At 51.2% G+C, this 17,073-nt stretch overlaps 1 protein-coding gene across 1 annotated transcript in view; it reads right to left on the bottom strand.

Moving 5' to 3' along the window:
• Window positions 1–17,073, bottom strand: part of LOC133341018 (protein kinase C and casein kinase substrate in neurons protein 2-like) — a 62,144-nt gene extending 45,071 nt beyond the window's left edge. Inside the window, exon 1 of the mRNA XM_061549595.1 lies at window positions 16,822–17,073. The gene's annotated coding sequence lies outside the window, so the exon portion shown is untranslated. The remainder of the gene's footprint in view (window positions 1–16,821) is intronic.

Here is a 17,073-nt window from a genome sequence, read left to right as displayed (position 1 = left end):
AGGCACCTGCAGTCTGAAATCAAAAGATGAAACAGCGATGCACGACCCAGGTCGTCGCTGGTGCCAGCAAACCGCACCGTCCGTCTTCCAGAAGGGGCACGCTTCTTACAGCTTGCACGTGACTTCAAAGGTCTGCTTTTGGATTTAGGGCGCCACGGTGCACAGATGTTAACTACCTCGCCTGGTATACAGGAAGTCGTGGGTTCGATCCCGACCCTGACGCCTGCTGCTGTATATTTCGAGTGTGCGTGTCTCTCTCTCTCCCCATGGTCGCGTGGATTACTCCGGGTCCTCCGGTTTTTTCTTCCACATTCGGAAAACACGCGTTCAGAATATTTAGCTGCTAGACGCGATAAGCCACTTCGTTGAGCTACCATATGCGATAGCCAGGATGCTTCCGTAAAATATCTACAGAGCTCAGTGGGGCCTGACCTGGCAAAATAAAAAAAATAGTTTAGTTAATAGTTTTACCCAAGACGACGTGGCATGAAACATCTCCGTTCATCTTGGACTTGTTTCCACTCGAATGCTCGCTTGCCTCAATCCTCTACACTCGCACCACCCACACACCCACCGACTTTTCTTGAGAAACACAACCCTGCCACTTTCTCATACAAACTTTCAAGTTGCTCATCCTATCATGCCGTTCAATTTTCAACCATTTTGCTATCTATACTCAATGGCCGCACCGATAGATAGATATATAGATAGATTTTTCCCAGCTGCTCTGGTAAAGTCTAGCTCTGATCTGTACATTAAGATGCACGTCCTGCCTTAAAGACCTCTCTGAACAAAAGCTGACATCTGCACCATCCCAAGTGGTTCCTTGCATTCTGTCAAAATATGTTTTACGAACGCAAACACATATACTCACATACAACACTTTTTCGTGTCAATAACTATCGAAGTTTTACTAAAGATGGAAATCCCTCTAGCAATCGAAATCCGTATCGAGAACGTATGCAAATGCCCGGTGGTTTTTAATGCATGTATCCAAGTTCATATGTAATGCAAGAGTAATAAGGGCATGTTTGCCCAATGTCATCCCTCGAACATGAAATGTGCAGCGTCAAGTCAGGGAATACTGCCATTTGGCGGGTTGACCACACGCATTCAGGGAAGCAATGAAGACAACGAGAAGACGTGGGAATTCACCCACTTGAAAAATACAAACAGTTATTTCACACCCAACCGCTGGCAAATGTTACGGCAATTGTTCGTTCGATGGTCTGGTGAGGGTCGCGGGGGCAGCAGCGTGTTGAGTAGTAGCGGTGCGACAGACTCCAGCACTACATTACTATACACTACTATAACTATACACTACACTATACACTACAATACACAGACTCGCTCTTCTTCGTGAATTCCCAGGTGTTCCCAGGCCAGCCGAGCGACGTGGTCCCACTGCCAGCATGTCCTGGGTCGGCCCCAGGGGTCTTCACCCAGTGGGACGTGCTGCTGCCCGGTAGAGTTCCAGGGGGAGTCGACTTACCGGGTGCCCGAACCACCTCAACTGGCTCCTCTCGATCCGGGAGGAGCAGCGGCTCGACTCAGAGACACTCCTGATTTCCATCTATTTTCTGTGAACGAATCGCTTTCGTCGCGGGTGATTTGTTGTATGCCGAGAATTTATCAAAGAAAAGCGACTGCAAAAAGAAAATCGACGTGACCTTGGCCGCATAATGCAACGTACTTACTTTATGATTTCTATCAACAACAAGGAATCTAAACTGGTGTAAAAAAAAAACGCTGATCCAGCGATGTAAGTACGAGTTAGTAATCGGCTCGGTGAAATAAAACCCCACCCACAAGTGAGCTGTGACTACATGTGCAGTCAGAGGCCTCTCACATGCCTGCACACACAAAGACAAAGATCCCCGTACAGCCTTTAACAGACTGTTTGGGCAACTGCTGTTAGCGAGGAGCGCCTATGAAGGCCGGCACGACACTCGAGTGGGTGGGCAGGTGGCCAACACCACTGTGATGTTTACCAGTGGCGATGTTTACACACCGCACCAGGTTAACTTTTCAGGCTGAGTCGACCTCGGGGAGGACCAAGACCGGTTCAGATAAACGCCACTGGCGTTAGTGGCCGCGAGCCGGAATCGAACCCGGGTCGCGAGGTTCGTAGCGCAGCGCGCCAACCGCTACACTGCCGCTCCCCACACATTCCTGCACATGCACACACGCACACACATGCGCGTGCACACACGTGGTGCTGCTGCTGCTGCCCGGTTTCAGATTGCTTCGCGGCCGCAAAGTTCGCAAACACTCCCCAGAGAGGCCAAGGCATTGCCCGCGCTCCATCGGTCGGGTTTCAAGCGGCCTCACCAGCAAAAATCGCGGCTCAGGTCGTCAAGACAACGCGCAATAAACAGTGGTCGCGGATTAGTTCAACGTGAGAAGAGCCGCTCGCCAAGCGTAGCTTTCTAATCCCAGATGGCGAGGTCAACTCGGCCGCGGTGCCACCACCACGACCGTCGTCATCATCGTCGTCCATCGACCCACCCCGTCCAGGGCCTACAAAACGAGCACCACCCGCGCCACTCCTTCGGGGGACGTCACCGGCTCGCGGCTATTCAGAACATAGTGGCTCCCCCACCAGAGGAATGTGGATAAGCGCCTGACCAATGCTAAATTGAGTTTGGCGAAAGCTTTGCCCCCGCTCCACCCCCCCATCATAGGAATGTGTCATTTCCACAGTGGCTGTGGGCACCAACGCCTCAATGCTCACCGGAGCAAGGCATCATCGTCATCATCACCCTCGACTGCGCTGAACAAGGCTTCTTGGAAGACGAGCCGGTCACAAAGGGCAGCCTTGACACGAAGCGCGACGCCGATGGCCTCGGACCACGCGGCCGAGAAGCCAAGGACTCGCCGCTCGTCTCGTGGGCGAGTGGCAGGAAGCCTTCGGGACGAAACGAATCAACAGCCCCTGGGTTTCGTTCGTCATCCCCCGCACGCCAACATTTCACTTCCGAATCATCACCAGCTGCCGAACGTGGATTTGGATGCTTCGGAAGCCAGCACGCTGGGGGTCAATGTATTGTTTTCCGAATAACAGTGTGGTGAAAATGACTGGTTACTCCATAACGCAGTTACAATCACGGGACTTTTGAAAATATTTTTTTAACGGTATTAAAATACACTGTAATTTTATTTGGTTTTATATATTAGTAATGATGCACTCTATATATTGTTCTTAACTGAAGGACATTCACACACCTGTGTGTGTGTGTACGTGTGAGATTTACTAGGGGCGAGCGGTAGTGTGGCGGCTCGCTACGAGCCCGGCTACCGCAGTTCGATTCCCGCTCCTGGCCAACACCAGTGACAATTATCTGAACCGGTCCTGGGCCTTCCCTAGGTCGACTCAGCCTCAAATAAGTACCAAGCGCGGTGTGCAACTATTGCCATTGGGGAGACATCACAGGTGAATGCTCGCGAAAGGGTTGATGGATCACACGTAGAACTCGGCCATCGTGGCATCAAGGTACATGACAAGGCAGCTGGGTTGACAGATTATCTACATCTGTAGTGTCCTCAACTTGTGCCTGGGTTTTCTCTGTGTATTCAAAATGTCTGTGACACACTAATACCATCACAAGCAGCCTCTTCCTCCAGGAGTCGTGATGACCGAGTGAAGCTGTTACGGTTATAAAGATTGAGACTGATGATCAGCATCCACCTTACAGCACATGGCACATTTTTGCCAAGATCACAACAAGAACTTTCCGTAGGAATTACCAAGCTGGCAACGGCAGGAAACCGAGGAGCCGAATGCAGCAATAAACACAAAGCTCGTGGGAGAGTGTGCGTTCCACCGCAGGCTGTAGCAGCTACCACTCATGTGCTGCAGGGTTCTCCAAGGAGTTCTCACACGGGGGTCTCCGGCTGTAAAAGCGTCAACAGGCACCGTGGACACATCACAGGAGAAGCGATCGCGGGGTGCACCAACGTGGACAACTCCGAACGGACCTCGCAAGGCAAGTCGGCAGATCAAGACCCAAGCTGGCCACGTGGCGGTGGGTGCTCCGTGAAACCAGAGAGCCGGGATTATCGCGGCGAGAGGCAGACAACGCGCCAAACCTGCCAACCCCTCGGGGGAAGAGGCCCCTTGCACCATCGCAAGCTCTCGCAACAGGCAACCTGCGAGCGGGCGATGTAATGTGCTCACGACTGGAAGGACTTTTCACTTTGGTGGACGGTCACGGATCGAAGAATAACATGAAAGACTGTCGTGTCCTGCCTGCTACGGGTGTACAAAGTGCCAAAGTATTTGGAAAACAAAGGACAACCCGTGCAAGATGTGAACCATACAACGCTCCGCACCGTCACAAAGAGACAGGGCTACCCACTGACCAGACAGAGCTGCGTGCTTGACCTTCAGGGTGTCGCCGACGGAGAAAAGCATCCAGACAACTCGCAGCGACAATGCCTTGCGGGCACCCATTTCATAGCCCGCACCTAGCGGCGTGCGGTTGGGTGGGTCAGATGTTAAAAATAAAAACCATGCCAACTGGATCGGCGCAAATTCCAATTTTGGATCGCGAGCGACGCCCAGATAATGCCCACACATCCGATGAATGCCACGAGCTATTATTAAGTTGCAATTTGGTTGAATTACATGCATGCACCACGTATTTATACCCTCGTACGCGAGCGCTAATCAATACCAGAGGCGGTGACCAGTGTCTGTTTGTTGGTGAATAACCCAGCAGTCAGCTTGTTTGCCACGGTGGACACGTTAAAGCAGCTGGCTGTTCAATTGCCAACAGAGACATTTGCTAAAACTGAACACAAAATGTACGAAGCTGGTGAGTGTTGGATTAATCATCACTGTGAACGTTAAAGACTTTGCATCATCATCATCATCATCATTTTCAAGGCGTGACGGGGCATGCCTCTTAGTCAAGTGACACACGGCGAAGGGAGTTGGGAGGCAGGAAAGCAACGAGGAATCTGGCTACATTTGGAGACGGTAAAATAAATAGGATTCTTGATTTGTTTTACCCTATACAGGCAGTCCCCGGGTTACGGAAGGGTTAGGTTCCCGAGAACGATCCGTAACCCGGATTCTACGCGTGTAGGAAACTGAACAACTTTCCCCCAAAATCAACGATAAATTCCACTTACCTTAATCTCAGTGAAACTCGAGCGAGGCGTAAGGGGGCTGTGCCTGCCTTACGCCTCGCTCCACGGTATGCCGTCCGCAACCTCACCACGCTGCACTACTTGCACCTACGTAAATAACGCAAACATTTCCGCGTCATTTAATTTTTTTACGTGATTTATGGGAGCATTTTCTGTAAAGTCGGATTTCGGGTCTTCCGGAACCCGGGGACTGACTGTTTGTGTACGATAAAACTGAAATAGATCATTTGCCACACCTGCAAACATCATTCTTGAGATATTTCTGCACAAGCAAATGAGTTGTTACAGAATCAACAATGTTGGCCCAATGTGTTAAACCCGACATCGTGATCACATTCCAAACGATTGGCAAGGGACGTGTATAATTTGTTTTAATCAGCGCAAGTGTTACGTAACTCGGCTCGACACACACTCTCTTGCACAAACTTATAGCAAACAGCAGTGACATCTCAGCGGATCTATAGGATGTCAATACACACCATACCACATAACAGCAGATGCATCATTTTCATATCAAATCCCATAAAACTCAAGTAGATCATCCCCCCCCCCACACACACAGAAGACAAAGAATATTTGTTTTAATTGACACGCACAACACTGCAAACCGGGTTATAAACCCCTAAGGGCGTCGCGCTCCAGAGATTCACATCACGCATGTCAGGCCCCATCACATCACGGCGGCGATGATGATGAAGATGATGATGATGGTGGTGGTGGTGGTGGTGTTGGTGATGATGATGGTGGTGGTGGTGGTGGTGTTGGTGATGATGATGGTGGTGGTGGTGGTGGTGGTGTTGGTGATGATGATGGTGGTGGTGGTGTTGGTGATGATGGTGGTGGTGTTGGTGATGATGAGGTGTGGTGTTGGTGATGATGGTGTGGTGTTGGTGATGATGATGGTGGTGGTGTTGGTGGTGTTGGTGAGATGATGGTGATGATGATGGTGGTTGTGGTGTGGTTGGTGATGATGGTGGTGTGGTGTGGTGGTGTTGTTGGTGATGGTGGGCTGGTGGTGGTGTTGTTGATGGTGGGGATGGTGGTGGTGTTGGTGATGTGATGGTGTTGGTGGTGGTGTGTGGTGATGAGGATGGTGGTGGTGGTGGTGTTGGTGATGATGATGGTGGTGGTGGTGGTGTTGGTGATGATGATGATGATGGTGTGGTGGTGTTGGTGATGATGATGATGATGGTGGTGGTGGTGTTGGTGATGATGATGATGATGGTGGTGGTGTTTGGTGATGATGATGATGGTGGTGGTGGTGGTTGTTGGATGATGATGATGGTGGTGGTGGTGTTGTGTGATGATGATGAGGGTGGTGGTGGTGTGGTGATGATGATGATGATGGTGGTGGTGGTGTGGTTGGATGTGAGATGGTGTTGTGATGGTGTTGGTGATGGTGGTGGTGGTGTGATGATGAGATGGTGGTGGTGGTGTTGGTGATGATTGATGGTGGTGGTGGTGTTGGTGATGTATGATGGTGGTGGTGGTTGTTGGTGATGATGATGGTGGTGGTGGTGTTGGTGATGATGATGGTTGGTGGTGTTGGTGATGATGATGGTGGTGTTGTGGTGATGATGATGGTGGTGGTTGGTTGTGATGATGATGGTGGTGGTGTTGGTGATGATGATGGTGGTGGTGTTGGTGATGATGATGGTGGTGGTGTTGGTTGCTGATGATGGTGGTGGTGTTGGTGATGATGATGGTGGTGGTGTTGGTGATGATGGATGGTGGTGGTGTTGGTGATGATGATGGTGGTGGTGTTGTGGTGATGATGAGGTGAGTGGTGGTGTTGTGGTGATGATGATGATGGTGGTGGTGGTGTGGTGATGATGAGGTGAGTGGTGGTGTTGTGGTGATGATGAGGTGAGTGGTGGTGTTGTGGTGATGATGATGGTGGTGGTGGTGGTGTGGTGTTGGTGATGATGATGGTGGTGGTGGTGGTGGTGTTGGTGATGATGATGGTGGTGGTGGTGGCGGTGTTGGTGTTGGTGATGATGATGGTGGTGGTGGTGGCCGGTGTTGGTGTTGGTGATGATGATGGTGGTGGCGGGTGTTGGTGTTGGTGATGATGATGGTGGTGGTGGTGGCGGTGTTGGTGTTGGTGATGATGATGGTGGTGGTGGTGGCGGTGTTGGTGTGGTGATGATGATGGTGGTGGTGGTGATGATGATGGTGGTGGTGGTGGTGGTGTTGGTGATGATGATGGTGGTGGTGGTGTTGGTGATGATGATGGTGGTGGTGGTGTTGGTGATGATGATGGTGGTGGTGGGTGTTGATGATGATGATGGTGGTGGTGGTGTTGATGATGATGATGGTGGTGGTGGTGTTGGTGATGATGATGGTGGTGGTGGTGTTGGTGATGATGATGGTGGTGGTGGTGGTGATGATGATGATGGTGGTGGTGGTGATGATGATGGTGGTGGTGGTGGTGATGATGATGGTGTTGGTGATGATGACGAAGATGATGATGATGGTGTTGATGATGATGATGATGACGAAGGTGATGATGATGGTGTTGGTGATGATGATGATGACGAAGATGATGATGATGGTGTTGGTGATGATGATGATGACGAAGATGATGATGATGATGGTGTTGGTGATGATGATGATGACGAAGATGATGATGATGATGGTGTTGGTGATGATGATGATGACGAAGATGATGATGATGGTGGTGATGATGATGATGAAGATGATGATGGTGTTGGTGATGATGATGATGAAGATGATGATGGTGTTGGTGATGATGATGATGACGAAGATGATGATGGTGTTGGTGATGATGATGATGACGAAGATGATGATGATGGTGTTGGTGATGATGATGATGACAAAGATGATGATGATGGTGTTGGTGATGATGATGATGACAAAGATGATGATGATGATGGTGTTGGTGATGATGATGACAAAGATGATGATGACGGTTTTGGTGATGATGATGATGATGATGACGAAGATGATGATGATGGTGGTGGTGGTGATGATGATGATGGTGGTGATGATGGTGGTGATGCTGTTCAAGCAGCCGAGGTTAAGACAACGGCCTCCGGAGCCACGACCTGACCGCCTTAACAGGGCACATTCATTATTTAAACGACGCACTGTATGTGCGTGTATGTGGGTTATAGCGGGGAGCGCACACACTGCCAGCGCAATTCGCTCCCTTCTTTCCCACTGTTGGAATGGATGGACGCTCTGCCCCGGCCCCGTCCAAGCCCTTTCCACGGATTTCACACTGCTCTCTCTGCAAGATCCCTGCCTGTCCAAATACACATTCCTCCACGTGCTTTATTTTTATTAATAAATAATTTTTACGACAGATTTCTTCCCTTATATGCTGATATCGGAGTAATGAGAGGCACGGGGAGGCAGGGGGGGGACTTAAATTCTGGAACACTTTCCAAGTTACAAAAAACGATGTTGACAACCGTGTCAGGATCGGTCCCTTGTAGCCAACATTTGTTGGCATGTTTCCGTGGCTCTGTAAGTAACTAAACTATTTCTAGTTTATCAGGTATGGACCACTGAGCTATACGGATTTTTTTCAGAAGCGACCTGGCCACGAACCAAGTGGCTTATCACGTGGAAATTTATAGCAGCCATATACTCTAAACGCGTGTTTCCAAATGTGGAGGGAAAAACCGGAGGACCGGGAGAAAAATTAATGCGACCACGGGGAGAGAGACATGAAAACTCCAAGCTATACATCAGGCGTCAGGGTCAGGATCGGACCCACGACCTCCTGTATACCATGCGCGGTAGTTAACACCTCACACCGCACGTCAGCCATGCAATTCATTTGTTAATTTTGGCGCTCGAAACTGTGCCCAGCTCATATTTAAAAAGCCAAAACTTACGCGAGTCTTCTGTGAGCAGGCCAAATCCACAGAAGGCATTAACATTTCCAGATCCAGTGCACAGTCGCGTAAAATACTTCGAGTGGCATTTTTGTCCCAGCGTTTGTCGTGTCGAACAAGATAAAATTAACAATCCACTTGGGGTTTTTTCTTTTTAGAAACTGACCCTTGCTTTAACCATGGTCAGGGGCGTGTATTTTAGCTCGCGAATGTAACGGTAATGGTGCTGGCTCAAGGCTACGTTAAGGGCATCATGAGGCCTCGAGCCATCCGGGATATTTCCCCAGTGTGCGTTTACTGTGGCTGCGGCCTGCTCTGTGAGAATGACTGAGCCACACCCCGTACGTTTTTTTCTTGTCCTACCAAAACCTATCCGCGTTTTGAAGTGACACGGTTATTTAATAGCATTGCCTGGAGAAATAAAGCAATGTTACCACCTCACCCGAGAATGGAAGCATCACTTGGTGGCATGACACCCAATGTTGCTGTTGTTGTGTTAAAACTGGGAGTAGAATGAGTCCCATATCCTATGATGAAATGGGTCACATTATAGGAATACTCCTCCATTCTTCAGTGGGGCAATGGTGGTTTACCATGGACCATGTAAACTAAACTAAAGTATCTACACTATGGGGACCTCATTTGCCAGTAAAAAATATGATAATTGGTTCTTTACCCTTCTATCTGGCAACAAAACTGACACCTTTTTACAAGGAGTCATGTTTGCATAGACCGCAATACCTGCAGTCATAATACAAACTAAAGAACATAACTCTGATAATGTGCACTGTCCTTGAAGTTGATTGGTCCACACCCGAGACAGCTTTCCTTCGAGCCTAGTCTCATATGGGTTGGACCAGATGACGCCAAAAGGCGCCTTTTGGCGTCATCTGGTCCAACCCATATGAGACTAGGCTCGAAGGAAAGCTGTCTCGGGTGTGGACCAATCAACTTCAAGGACAGTGCACATTATCAGAGTTATGTTCTTTAGTTTGTATTATGACTGCAGGTATTGCGGTCTATGCAAACATGACTCCTTGTAAAAAGGTGTCAGTTTTGTTGCCAGATAGAAGGGTAAAGAACCAATTATTAAACTAAAGTATTTCATATTTTACCAGGTAAGACCCACTGTGCTAAATAATTATTTTTCAGAAGCGACTTGGCCACAAATTATAGCTCAATGAAGTGCCTTTTTACGTGGACATTTTTAACAGCCACACACGTGTTTCTAAATGGGGAGGTTAAAACCGGAGAACGAAAAATCCACGCGACCACGTGGAAAACATGCAAGCTCCAAATACATGAGCGTCAGGGTTGGGATTGAACCCATGACCTCCTGCATACCGGGTGATGTAGTTAACATCTCGCCACCGTGGCATCCTCAAAAACCACAGCCCCACAAGAAATCGTTCATTGGAGGAGTGCAGGATGATACAAAGTGCTTCCAAGATGCGATCAATTGGCTCAAAAGATTCAACCTAATATCTAAGAAGTTTAGATTTTTTGGTACATTCAGCCATACGCGAAAAGAATAAGGAATACAAAATTCCTAAACCTTGTTGATGGCCAACAATGAGCACTACATTTGTGCATCCGAGCAAAGGAACCAAGCCATTGTTTTGTTGCTGTATAATTCTATACTCATGAGACACGCTCACTGGGTGGAAAGATTGAGGCTTGGCAAGTGCTTATCACCACAGTGCTTGACAGGTTACACATGACGTGCTTGACAGCTGTGTGAATGCCCCAGTACTAGATAATGTGTGCATATGTTTACACTTGAGTGGACCACTGAAATGTTGGGAAATTGGACCTAAACGAAACTATTAAACTCAGCAACTTTTTATTTTACCAGGTAAGACTCACCGAGCTATGTACCCTAAACTCATGTTTCTAAATGTGGAGGGGGAAAAACGGAGGACCAGGAGAAAAATCCACGCAACCAGGGGGAGAGAATATGCAAACTCCAAATATACAGGCGTCAGGGTCGGGATGGAACACACGACTTCCTGCATACCGGGCGAGGTAGTTAACATCTTGCCACCGTGGCGAGTTGACAACTTACAAATGACAAGTTGTCCAAATGTCATGCATAAGTGAAACCGTGTAAAGTGCATAATCCATAGCATGCTGCGTGAGAATCTGAAATACACTACTCTGGTAATATTGCACAGGCAAAAAATGTTAATAGGTGAATTGAAACACCACTCAAATAAAAGTAGAGTGCACAGCAGTTTAAATTACAAATAGTTGCAGCACCAGGGGGCGCAAATGCATTTGTTATAATATTTGGAGATGGATGACCCTATGCATTGTTGTATACTTGACCGTCATTCCAGAGGTTTAAAGGCAAGCTAGCAACCTCATTGTTGTACACCGGTATAATATGAACTCTGTTTAAAAGGAAACCACAATCTTCAATGTCCGTTCGTTCCGGCAGGAATGAAGCATGAACACAGGAGAGTGCGTCTCCCTGGAAGGGTAACCACTCGAACCACAATGCCCTCGCCACCAACGGCAATTTACCCTGGCGCCTGGTCCGTACAACACGCAGGATTAATAATAGTAAATAAAACCTATGACCCGTTGCACACCAAGGAGTATAAGTGTATGTGTATGAACCTTCTACGCACGTACCGAGCCAAACCGCGCTAATCGGAGGTGCGGGGGAAGGATAACAATTCTGAACACAAAAAGCACGGTCGCCTACGTACGGTGCGAAAGAAGTTCAACATACATACAAAAGGGCAGGCAGGGCAAGAAGGGCAGGCAGGGCAAGATGACCGGGAAAGGGAATGGATGCGATGTCGGAAGTCTCCAAGATGGACAAAGAGGGCACGGCTCAAGATGAACAGCTGCAATAATGAAGGAGCGCCATGGCAGGAAGGGGAGACTGAATGGTTGGGACAATATAATTGGGGGGTGACAAGGGAGGGAAGTGGGCGACAGAAGGAAGATGCAAGCAGGAATAAGCCACACGGATCAGCGTCTGTTTTCAAAGGGAGGAGGGGGGGGAGGGAAAGAGGAGGGGATTCAGAGTGGGAGTGGCTACACATGGGTCACGTGATTTATGGGAGGTCTGAGCTAATATTGCTGTGTAGATGTAGATCCCGCGTCGCCTGGCCCCCCAGGCAACGCCTGTGTTTTTGTCTTGCCCTAACACTGCGGAAGTATATTGCGTTGCCTATTGCAAAGCTCCAATTTGTGCAAGGTTGTTTTAAAACGCTGTAATCAACGAAAGCGTTCGTGCGATTGACAACGGCACATTCCCAAGGGCCGCGTTTCAATTGCTATAATGTAATCACAATGTTGAAAAAAAATAAAAGTTAGGCCCATTGCTCTCACGACACTGTCTGTGGTTACCAAGCCAGTGCTAACATTCCACGTTCATAGGGCAGGGGCAAGTATGTCCGTATGCTCACATACACCGTCGTCTTCACAGGGGTAAGTGAGCAAACCTCACCAGCTGCTGTCAATTTATTCCAGAGGCGATGACGTGCGACTGCGCATGGCAACGAGTCAGCCCCTCGACAGTTGTGGAGTCGCCCACATGCCACACGGTAATCAGAACCAGAATTTATACTAAAGGAGGAATCCGATTAGCTCTAAAGCTCTTTTTCAAATATGTCCAAGTAGGGGCACGAGGTAAGAACGCCACAACAACAAACAAAACAAAAACACGATGGTAGTGCAAAGTACAGGAGAGGTAAACAAGTCACCCAAACCCAAACAAGTACAACAACTAAACCATCCTCGTCCTACCAGGCGAAGCCCACTGAGGCATCATAACGAACACCAGGCTGGACTTCACTGGATGGGACAGCCATCCGACACACAGACTTCCACATATACAATATACCCCCCACCCCATATCGTCTTTAACAGACTGTTGCGGCAAGTGTTGTTAGCGAGCACCTATTAAGGCCGGCACGGCACACGAGGGGGCTTGTTGGCCAGCCCCCACGCCAGGTACTTTTTAAGGCCGAGTCGCCCTAGGGGAGGTCCAAACTCGGTTCAGACATTCGTCACCGATGTGTAGATGGGAGTCCCGGGTTCGATATCGAACCCGGGACTCCCATCTACACACTCGCATACACAGACTCGCTCACTCAGCCCTACACATACCTTGCACACAGTCACCGCACTCACATAATGACTCAGAGGCATACTGACAAGTCCCACACACATACAGACTGACACACACAGACTGACACACACACACAGACTGACAGACACACACAGACTACACACAGACTGACAGACACACACAGACTGACACACACACACAGACTGACACACACAGACTGACACACACACACAGACTGACACACACACACAGTCTGACAAAGATAAACAAAGACAAAGATCCCCCGTATAGCCTGAACAGACTGTAGGGGCAAGTGCTGTTAGCGAGCACCTATGAAGGCCGGAACGGTACACGAGGGGGTGGGTGGCCAGCACCACGCCCGACCGCCTTTGTCTCCCTAGCGGCGATGTTTACACATCGCACCAGGTACTCATTTGAGGCTGAGTCGACCTAGGGGAGGCCCAGGACCGGTTCAGATAATCGTCACTGGTGTTAGCCGTGAGCGGGAATCGAACCCGGGTCGCCAGGTTCATAGCGCAGCGCGCTAACCGCTACACTACCGCTCCCCACAGGCATACTGACAAGTCCCACACACATACAGACTGACACACACAGACTGACAGACACACACAGACTGACAGACACACACAGACTGACAGACACACACAGACTGACAGACACACACAGACTGACACACACACAGACTGACACACACACACAGACTGACACACACACACAGACTGACACACACACAGACTGACACACACACACACAGACTGACACACACACACACAGACTGACACACACACACAGTCTGACACACACACACAGTCTGACACACACAGACTGACAGACACAGACTGACACACCGCCCTGACACTCACACAGTGATGACTCACAGAGACAAAGATCCCCCGTGTCGCCTTAACAGACTTTTGGGGCACATGCTGTTAGCGAGTAGCACCTGGGGTGGGGGGAGGTGGCCAGAACCACGCCCGACCGCCTTTGTCTCCCCAGTTAGTGTTGTTTACACACCGCACCGGCTACTCACTTAGGGCTGAGTCGACCTAGGGGCAGGCCCGGCGTGACTCACAAAGACACTCTAACACCACTACCCCGCCGTTCGTCACCAAGCCTGTGCCAGGCTAGGTGCACTCCGAGGCTGTCGCGTGAAGTGTCGCGGGCTCGCTGCTGACAGGAGGAGGTCTCGGGACAGACCCAGGTGGTGCCAGGGGTTGGCCGACTGAGATGACCGGCAGCTGCACCACCACCAGCTGTACCCCCCTTACTGTGCCAACACACAAAGACACAACACTCACACACAGACACTTGCACACACTCACACACAGACACTCATAGACAGACACTCACACACAGTCACCCATACACTCACACACAGACACCCACACACACAGACACCCACACACACAGACACCCACACACAAAACAAAGAAGAACCCCCGTATAGCCTTTAACAGACTGTTGGGGCAAGTGCTGTTAGCGAGCACCTATGAAGGCCGGAATGGTACACGAGGGGGTGGGTGGCCAGCACCACGCCCGACCGCCTTTGTCTCCCTAGTGGCAATGTTTACACACCGCACCAGGTACTCATTTGAGGCTGAGTCGACCTAGGGGAGGCCCGGGACCGGTTCAGATCATCGTCACTGGTGTTGGCCGTGAGCGGGAATCGAACCCGGGTCGCCAGGTTTGTAGCACAGCGCGCTAACCGCTACACCACCGCTCCCCACAGACACCCACACACAGACACACAGACACACACACACACACAGACACTCACACAGACACTCACACAGACACCCACACAGACACAGAGACAACCACACCCCACCCCCCACACGCCTCGCGTCCCGACCCTCGGCCTCGGCGGGGTGACGGCGACGACGCCTCGGGAGCGAGACGCGAACACTGCCCCGTGAAGACGACGCCACGAGGCACGAGGCAGCAGCAGCAGGAGGAGGCGGCATTGACCACAACTTCCGTGGTTTAGCAACCCAACCTGGAAACCGCATAGCCCGGTTCGGCGAATTTTGTTTTAAGGATCTGTGAACTTTTAAAAAGGTTGTTTTAAATCGTCGTCGTCACCACCACCATCATCATCATCACCTGAGTGCTCTTTCAGACATCCACTGCAGGCCCTTGACGAATCGTCAGAGAGGGAGGCACCTTTAGCCGATAAGACATCATCAGCGTGATGGAAGCCGCCACACATTTTTAAACCATTTTTTGGGTTGACAGCAGCGCGATGATGGACGATGATGATGACGATGATGATGGATGATGATGGGGGGTGGTGTTGTCACTCTTCGTGTAGTGTCAGGGGGTCGCACGAAAGGCCACCAGGGGGGCTCGCCATTGCCCCCCCCCCCCTTGCAATTAAGAACGCTGCACGATATCGTCTCATGCCCGCCTGTCTCCACGCGCTACATACGCCGTACAGATGGATACCGTAAGATTCCAAGCCGTGTCCTCACCCCCCACCACCACCACACCCGCCTAACCCCAGCCATGGCACGGTTAAGGCAGACGGGGGGGTGGTGGTGAGTGGTGGGGAGTGGAGGTGGTGAGTGATGAGTATTCACACAGAAAGACGAAGCTGTGCTCGGCCCTGGGAGATCACGAAGCCCTGAATCCACACTCCTCCAGCTGACCTACACGGAGCTCCACTACTCCACACGGAGCTCCACCACACTAGGCTGAGCTCCACCACTCTACACGGAGCTCCACTACACTAGGCTGAGCTCCACCACTCTACACGGAGCTCCACCACACGAGACGACGCTACACACGACTACTCGTCCCACACACTTCCACCACACTCGCTTGAGCCGCCAACGAAAGTCTGAGCCCCCCCCCAACCACACAGCGGATTTACACTCCAGCACGGAGCTCTCTACTCCAACACACGCGGGGGGTCCGTGCGCTACACAACAACACTGCCACCAACACTGCCACCCCATCACAACAACACTGCCACAACACCACACACCAACTACCACCACTGCCACAGTACAACACACCAACCACCAACACTGCCACCACCACCCCACCACACCTACACTGCCACCCCACCACTGCCACCACTCCACCACTGCCACCCCACCACTGCCACCACTCCACCACTGCCACCCCACCACTGCCACCACTCCACCACTGCCACCCACCACACAACAACACTGCCACCCCACCACTCCACCACTGCCACCCACCACACAACAACACTGCCACCCCACCACTCCACCACTGCCACCCCACCACACAACAACACTGCCACCCCACCACTCCACCACTGCCACCGCACCACTCCACCACTGCCACCCACCACACAACAACACTGCCACCCTACCACTCCACCACTGCCACCCACCACACAACAACACTGCCACCCCACCACTCCACCACTGCCACCCACCACACAACAACACTGCCACCCCACCACTCCACCATTGCCACCGCACCACTCCACCACTGCCACCCCACCACTGCCACCACTCCACCACTGCCACACTGCCACCCCACCACTCCACCACTGCCACCCACCACACAACAACACTGCCACCCCACCACTCCACCACTTGCCACCGCACCACTCCACCACTGCCACCGCACCGCCGAGCGTCTCCCCAACCACCCGCAGCTGCTTCCCCTTCCTACTCGGCGATGGGCGCGGCGGTCGCGAGCCGCGGAGGCACTCACGTCGGTCGCGACGACGACGACGAGGGACGAGGAGAGTGGTGACGACGAGGAGGGCGAGCGAGCGAGGCGGTGTCAGGAACGCGGCGTTCACTTCCCCCCTCCCCGACGACGCGAAGACGACGACGACGACGCTGCCGCTGCTCGCTCGACCGACAGTGCGAGCGACGTTTCGCGACTCTCCCCCTCCCTCTCTCTCCCGCGCGCGCCTTCTTTCTCAGAACTCCTCCTCCTCCTGCTGCTGCTGCTCCCGCC

The sequence above is a fragment of the Lethenteron reissneri genome, chromosome 2, assembly GCF_015708825.2.
Source record: "Lethenteron reissneri isolate LAM-NWPU_2019-01 chromosome 2, ASM1570882v1, whole genome shotgun sequence".
Taxonomy (NCBI): Eukaryota; Metazoa; Chordata; class Hyperoartia; order Petromyzontiformes; family Petromyzontidae; genus Lethenteron; species Lethenteron reissneri.
This window is presented reverse-complemented; position numbering and strand designations above follow the sequence as displayed.